General features: G+C 31.9%; 1 protein-coding gene across 5 annotated transcripts in view; it reads right to left on the reverse strand.

Annotated features, from left to right (window-relative positions):
• LOC107867560 (F-box/FBD/LRR-repeat protein At1g13570) overlaps positions 1-3,378 on the reverse strand; it is a 31,741-nt gene extending 28,363 nt beyond the window's left edge. For all 5 annotated transcript variants that reach the window (XR_007054518.1, XR_007054517.1, XR_001673228.2 and 2 more), the window contains exons 1-2: positions 2,960-3,378; positions 2,787-2,845 (exon numbers count right to left, since the gene is read on the reverse strand). The gene's annotated coding sequence lies outside the window, so the exon portion shown is untranslated. The remainder of the gene's footprint in view (positions 1-2,786; positions 2,846-2,959) is intronic.
• Between the last annotated feature and the right edge of the window lie 4,174 nt (positions 3,379-7,552).

Here is a 7,552-nt window from a genome sequence, read left to right on the forward strand (position 1 = left end):
CAAATTGATTCCGTAGTTGTGTTCACCGTCTCAAGGGCTTCGAGAAGCACCCCTTATTTGTGCCAAAGATGGATGTATTAGTATTCAGTTTTCTGTATTATGAGTGTTCAAAGATGTGTTGAACCTTATGGCTAGTTTCCGCATTTATTTCCGTCTACTTCTCAATTAAGGCATGTATCTCTTCCCTCATTGTTAATTCTAACGAAAGGCATAGTTTTACGTAATGTTTTCATGATTTATGATTGCATGATTATGGTTTTCAATTATGATATGGAGGTTTTGGTTACAAATGATTGGTGTTAGTTTTTCATGGTTTAATTATGCTTTTATATGCATCAATGATGGTTTTGGATAATTGGATTGCATGGGAATGGTTTTATGGTAATTAAAATTGGTTTTGGTTATATGATGCCCCCACTATGTTTGACTGAATGCTTATAAACATATGTTCATTGCATTGTTTACTTTTAATGGAACTCTTGCTTGTTTTCAAACTTGGTAAACGAATTATGCATGGTTTAAATGGTTTGGAATGGTAAATAGCTAAATGGTTTTTCTTGCGAGATATATGGAATCCCTCAAGAGATTTAATATGGTAATTGGAAGGGCACTTGAAAGTTCTCTTAAACCTATAAATAGTTGGCTATGGATGATACTTGCAAGTAAAGGTTGGTATGACAATACCAATATCAATGGCCTTGGTTAATAATTGGATAATAGTTTGGTTATTTGGAAAACGATTTTAATTGGGCATTAAAGGGGGGAGTGTAGTTAAGTCGTGGAAGGTGGAGGTCCTGGGGGGACCAAAATTGAAAACTATATTTGGCGATATGAGGTTTGGTCTTGGTGACCGTGTGCGTGTATCACACTTTATTTTAGGGGATGTACTAGTCATCCCAATGGGATACTTCTCTAGTTGTGCAGCTACACACACACTGGGGCCCTTTCAGCAAGGAGAGCTGAACCCATATAGCTTGTGGGTGGTTTAGGACGACAAAGCTACACAACCCAGGTAATAGTCTTAAATGTATGCTAAACACGGTTCCCTTTCCCGGCATGGTTATATATATGTATGGTTGTGTGCAGTATGGATGATTTACTTGATTTTATATTATTTTATCCTTATCCTGAGATCATGATAGCGGTCACTCGCTAACCCTTCTACTGGCGGCTGTATACCCACGCTATGCAGGAATCAGCCGTTTTCTCCTCCTACATAGTGATTGACTTGGGACAGCTGTTTGGATTGAAGCGGTGAGCTTCCATCTTTCTAGAAGGCTCCATTTCATATCATGAATATTTTTATACACTTTGATTTTATTTCGGATATTGGTTTTGGCTATGGTTGGGGGTTTGTCCCAACTAGATTCTGTTACTCTTTCGGTTAAAGGCTTTGTGGTACTTCTAGGGGTGGAATGGGCGGGACTGATATCGGTGTCGGCCTTGGCATTGGATAAGATGGGAGGCTGGAATCATCGAACATAATTTCTCACTATTCCATCATATTTCATTTTGGGATTAAATCATATTATGTTTGGAAAATTATTTAGTTATGTCCTGGTTTATGGCCCTTGATTTGGTAATTGGTTTGGTTTGCTTAGACGATTAGTATGGGACGATTAGACTCAATTGGGTCGGTCAACGTCGTGATCCTATCCCAGAGTCTCAATATGAAAAATAATGCTATCTTGTTATATGTTTGGAATTTAGCCAACTCAGGGTAGGCGGCTGTAGGTTGGGTTGGGTAACAGGGGTTGTCTCCGGTCCCAGTCGGACTTGAGATGCCTATTATGACATAGCCCGGGGGCCGGGTTGTGTCAGCAATAGTTCATAGAGGTTCATACTCTACAGCCAAAGTCATTTGAGATATTAATGATTTGATTTAGAAGATTCACAGAAAGAAGTTTGGTTATAATCAGTTACCATCTAGTTGGCCTCAAATTGTTGTTGTTCTTGACTTATTTAGGCCTAAATTTTAGCCAGATGGATAAGATGGTATCCTCTTCCAAGGGGATGGCGGAAATGTAACATTTATGGTTCCTCGAAAGGTAATCCAGGCCTAAGTTCTGCTGCATTTTGTGTACGAAATCATGAAGGTGATCTTGTGTATGCTAAGGGTTTCTCTGTTCCAGATTCCTCTAATCTGGTAGCTAAAGTCATAGCTATAAGAGTTGGTTTGCACTATTGCTTAGAAGATCAAATTTCCAAAATAATTGAGGAATTTGATTCACTTGCAGTAGTCAACATGATTAAACTTAGAGTGTGATAATGGAGGTCAACGCTATTAAAAATACGATGAATTCTTGTTCAGCAAGAGTACAACACTCTTTAAGGAAGGGAAATACTCTTGCTGATTTTTTAACTAACTTGATTTTTCATTTTGCAGGTAATTTTGAATTCAACAATTATTAGGAAATTCCAAGCACATACAGGAAGATCATCAACCTAGACCAACAAGGCATTTCATAAATGAGGATAAGGCAGTGTACATAAACTATGTTAACAAGAGATAGACCACTATTGCAGATTACAGCTTGAGTGTATGAATCATGTTTGTAGGGGCTATTTACTGGTGAATTTAGAGAAGTCTGAATTATTTTCGTTTGGTTAACATACCATGCACCTGTGATATTTTTTTTGATTTTTTTAGATGTTACAAATGGTATAAAACCCGGACTCATTTATACTAGTTGCTTATTACCAGCTACAGTGTTTATAAAACACTAAGCACAAATTTAAAAGTATTTCAAATTCTCAAACCTGTTGATGAGGAGAGAGTGGCGTACCTGGGACATCACGGTTAGCGTCTGGGTGAGCAAATGTACAGTCACAATAACGGATTCACCTTCAACACACAAAATTAACATTTCTTTTAGAGATTTAGGTACTGGTGGTGGTATTAATCGCAATAGGGGTTTAACCCACCAAAGGTTAGATCTATGAAGGAGTATTAACTAACCGAGGAGTTGAAAGAGGATGCTCGATTATTCTCCATAGCCCTGCAATTGATCGATTAAGGTAGATTTTTGTTTATTTATGAAGATTTACAGAGAACAAGAGCTGTAAAAGAGAAAAGACAGCCACTTGAGGAGTTTCCATGAACAGATTGCAGCTTGCATATAAGCTGTAAAATATGAACTACAACTCATAGCGAGTTGCAACTCGGTTAGTGAATGGACTAAGGTGATGATGAGGTCGAAGTAATCAAGCTTATCAGGTTCATCTTCAACCTAAATACTAGCCCAAATCGAGAGGGAGTGAATGGAAGGGATGATACTTTCCTTTTTCAAGATCAGAAAATATCTGACATGTGTCCTTTCCTTTCTCAATTTTGTTCTTTCTTTGTCGGACCGGGTCAGGATTTGTTCTCCTGATGTATCTATATTTCTTCTTTCTTTAGTTCAATAATTAGGCCCAATTGGGTCATTTATTAAAAACAATAATCCCCTTAATTCCTCAAACCGCGGAAGTGGCATGAGTCAATATTTAACAGGTTATTAATGTGAATTCAGTCCTGGGAGTCAAATATGGTCGGTGAAAGTAATCACAAACTCACAATAAAGTTTGTTTTACTGAGTCAAATAAACCAAATTGATCAAACAGTATATTAATTGCTCCCTTAGTTCACTTTGACTTCTCTACTAAAATTAGATATCTATTTTTCCGTGTATAATTTAGAAAATCAAAAAAATTATTACTTATTAATTTTTAGTTCACCCTTATTAACTATTAGTAATTTTTGAACAAATTGTATTTATTATATTAAAATGTAATACGACAAAATTGGTATTTTTTTTATAATTTTTTAAGAAATATGTCAAACTAATACTGGACAGTAAAATAAACATTTGGTAAATAATAAAATTTAAGGAAATGGAGTTCAGAATACTATGGAACCTTAAAATAAAAAATACACATCTCATTTTGTCAGTTTATGCCGACACAAAAATTGGAGAAAATGAATCCCTCGGCTACTTTCAAATTGAATAGAAGAAAAATGATATTTTTAGATTTATTATACATAAAATAAAAGTTTTTTATTTTAAAAAATAAGACCTCTTATAAAAAAGACACAAAACTTAAGGAAAGTTGAAAGTGACCATAAAACCTAAAAGTTGTGTTTACACATTTACATTTCTTGGTGAACTCTAGAGTGTGCTGGTCAATATACGTTGGTGATTGACTCAACATTTCTTATTCTTGATTCTCTAGCGTTCCTTTTTAGTACGTACTTCTCCTTGACTAGATTCAAACTTTTTGTTCTAATAACATTCAGCAAAAGAAATTTTTCTAGATCTTGTACTTAAAAAAATATACTAGTATCATTATCATAAAAAGAAATTAAAGATGCCCTAGGACCTTAGTATACATATAATTGCTCTATCTATAAGGTAATAAATATTTCTTTATCAACTTGTTTATTTATTCAAAACTCAATATCTTATCATATAGTCTATGATACAAGACATTGTATTCATCTCGAGTGAAATCTATTAGTCCCTCTATATAATTTATTAGACTTAATTTAGAGTTTATGGTTCAAACTAATTAATATTTGGTGTGAATTTTAACTTTAAAAAATAATTTTTAGAAAATAAAATTTATATGTTTAGAATTTACATAAAATTTACTATAAGTTGTGAGATTTAATAAGTAAAAATATTTAGAGCATGTTTTTAAAAATTTTGGTCAAAAAGCTATCTTTTGATTGTTTAAAATAACTAAGGCAAAAAAATTAAAGTGAACAAAACACTAGTACATGATAAAATAAATGTGAACGGAATACTTGTACATAATAAAATAAATCATAATAAAAGGATGTTAAAATAAGAAACATAATGCTTACATTCAAACTTGAAGAGTTTTACGAAGAAGTATGATTTACTGAGAATTTGAAATTGACAAGAAGTTCAACACTTCTCTAGCTATGAAACTGAAAATTTTGAAATTAATAACAAGAAGTTCAACACTTCTGTAACTATGAAATTGGAAGGACTAAAAGAAAATACCGTCAACTACAACACAATATTCCTCAATTGTTCAAATCAATCATCACTTTGTCCTTGCAATCAGCCTCAAGCCTGCTTTCAATTTTAACTGGTACAAATAATTATCAATTAAAATTAGTACACATTAGACACAATTTTTTTTTAAAAAAAATAAAATTGGGACATAAATTTAAGAAAATAACTTACAAAAGTTTGAACTCGCCTTAAGCATACGTAAGTAAGGATCCACTGGCAAAACCCTGACAACAAAACTTGGATCGCACCGATTGCCAACATGGCAACATTTCAAATCAGCAATTATTACAAATTTCGCACAATTACATTATTTCATTTCATGCCATACAAATTAAATTCATGATGATTTTAATTTTTTTTTGTAATTCGTTGTATTTTAACAAGTTGTCGCAAAAATAGTAAGAAAAAAAGTTTATGTAAGTTTTGGAGATATAAAAAATATACTTTGTTTAAAATAACAAAATTAAGTGAAATTTTGAAAGAATATTTTTAAAAATCTCTACAAAGAGAGGAATGTTACCTTGTCAACCTTGGATGTTCATTCTTTGGTTGTTTATGCTCTTGCTCAATAACTTCTCTCTGTAGTAATTTCATTAAAACTGAAATAATAAATTATTTTGTTAGTTTAAAATCATTAAGTATATACAGAATTTTTAAAAATTTACTATTTGTGAAAAAATGACTGTTTAAATGACTAAAAATAATTAGTAATGAGATATAATGTAGAACTAGAAGATAGACAATACAACATTGGCATTCTAAACAATACAACATTGGCATTCTACCACGTGGATAGCGAACCCAAATTTATTTAGATAACAAATAAGTTATAATTAATATTTCATAATAAAAGAGAATTTAAATGTGCATTGACAACTCAAGAAAAAAGATAATAACAATAATAATAATTTTGTAGAACATAGCCCTTTTTTTTACATCTTGAACTTTTTAGGACTGGAAAAACAAAATTCACATTGGGGTTCACATTATTTTCCTATAACAAAAACAAACGACATTCATGGTATAGATTGAATTACAAGTAAAAAATAAATAAAATAAATACATAATAAAAGAAAAGAATAGAAAGAGTAGGCCAAAGAAATTTATCTCCAAAGGTACATATGAGCTAGAGCTAAATTTATGATTACGATCTTCAATACGTGCGTATCTAATTAAAAGTATTTAATTAGATCATACATAGACATATTCGAGTAAAAAATAAAATATCTTTTATTAATAATAAATTAAAGTATAAAGATACCTCGTATGCTCAATTGAATAAAAAATATATTTATTCCAAAAATTTTCAGCAAAATTTTCATTTGCTGATGTTCATACGATTGACAGCATTCAAAAGACAAAAATAGATTTTATTTATATATATAAACACACACACACATATACACGCACACGCACACACACATATAGCCATAATATAAAATAAAATTCATAAACATAAGCTTGATAACATTCACTTAAAAAATATTCATTTTACCAGAAAGCAAATAATTGAAACCTGCTTAGGATAGAACTTTTTTGTGACATAGCTGTAAAGGTTGTTGGCTTACAAATGACTACACTAAGCAGTCTCAAGTTTCTTATTTATAATATTCAATATTTAATTTTACTTTATTTGTGGATTTATTTCTCAACATTTTGTTATCATAGTAAATTTAAGTTAAATTAGATATGAAGCGAAATTGAATGTTCGTACTTTTATATTAGTCAGAAAATTTAATTTATAATAATAATATTGTGTCTACATAATAAATATTTTTACCCATTTTAACTAGTGTCATAAAAGGAGTTTTTACAGTGAGCCTCTGTCATGATTCAAATCACGGACCGTGCGGACACCTACCCAACTCTGTCCTAGATAGGAGAATCCTTACCAAACCGATCATTCAATTATTGTGGAAGATATTATTAGACCTTTGGCATAAATAATTCATGAATAAATAACCTTATGTTCAAACAAAACTTTTTTATATTACATTGCGGAATTCTACTAAACAATTTCTTATAATCTAATCTAAATCGGTACAAGAGTTCTAAACCAACAGAGGAATGACCTATGACACAATATCCATATATGAGTAAGATGATCGGAGCAACTAAAGAATAAATGTTGTTGTACCTGTAGAAACTTCAACTAACCTGCAACATGGCTATATCCCCAAATGAAGTCAGTACAACGTTAAATCCTGGGTACGTATCATCAACCAATTAGGGTTAGTATCATGATCCAAGACTAAACCCTTGTCGTAACACGGTGCTTAGAGTCACAAGTGACCCCAAGCTAACTAATGTCCTGGCAAAACACTAAGATATCATAACAACTAAGTAATATTGAGTGGAAACTGAAAGTCTAAATCACCTCATAATAATTAAATAAAAATCAATACCAAGTTAATATGGAAAAACATAAAGCTGAAAACATGAGTCTATCTTCCTGAAAGCCTCCACTAAAATGAATTGTTGGGACAAGCCCCCAAGCTAACTCTAACTTTTTGAAACTACGATAGAAC

Source organism: Capsicum annuum, chromosome 4, assembly GCF_002878395.1.
Source record: "Capsicum annuum cultivar UCD-10X-F1 chromosome 4, UCD10Xv1.1, whole genome shotgun sequence".
Classification (NCBI taxonomy): domain Eukaryota; kingdom Viridiplantae; phylum Streptophyta; class Magnoliopsida; order Solanales; family Solanaceae; genus Capsicum; species Capsicum annuum.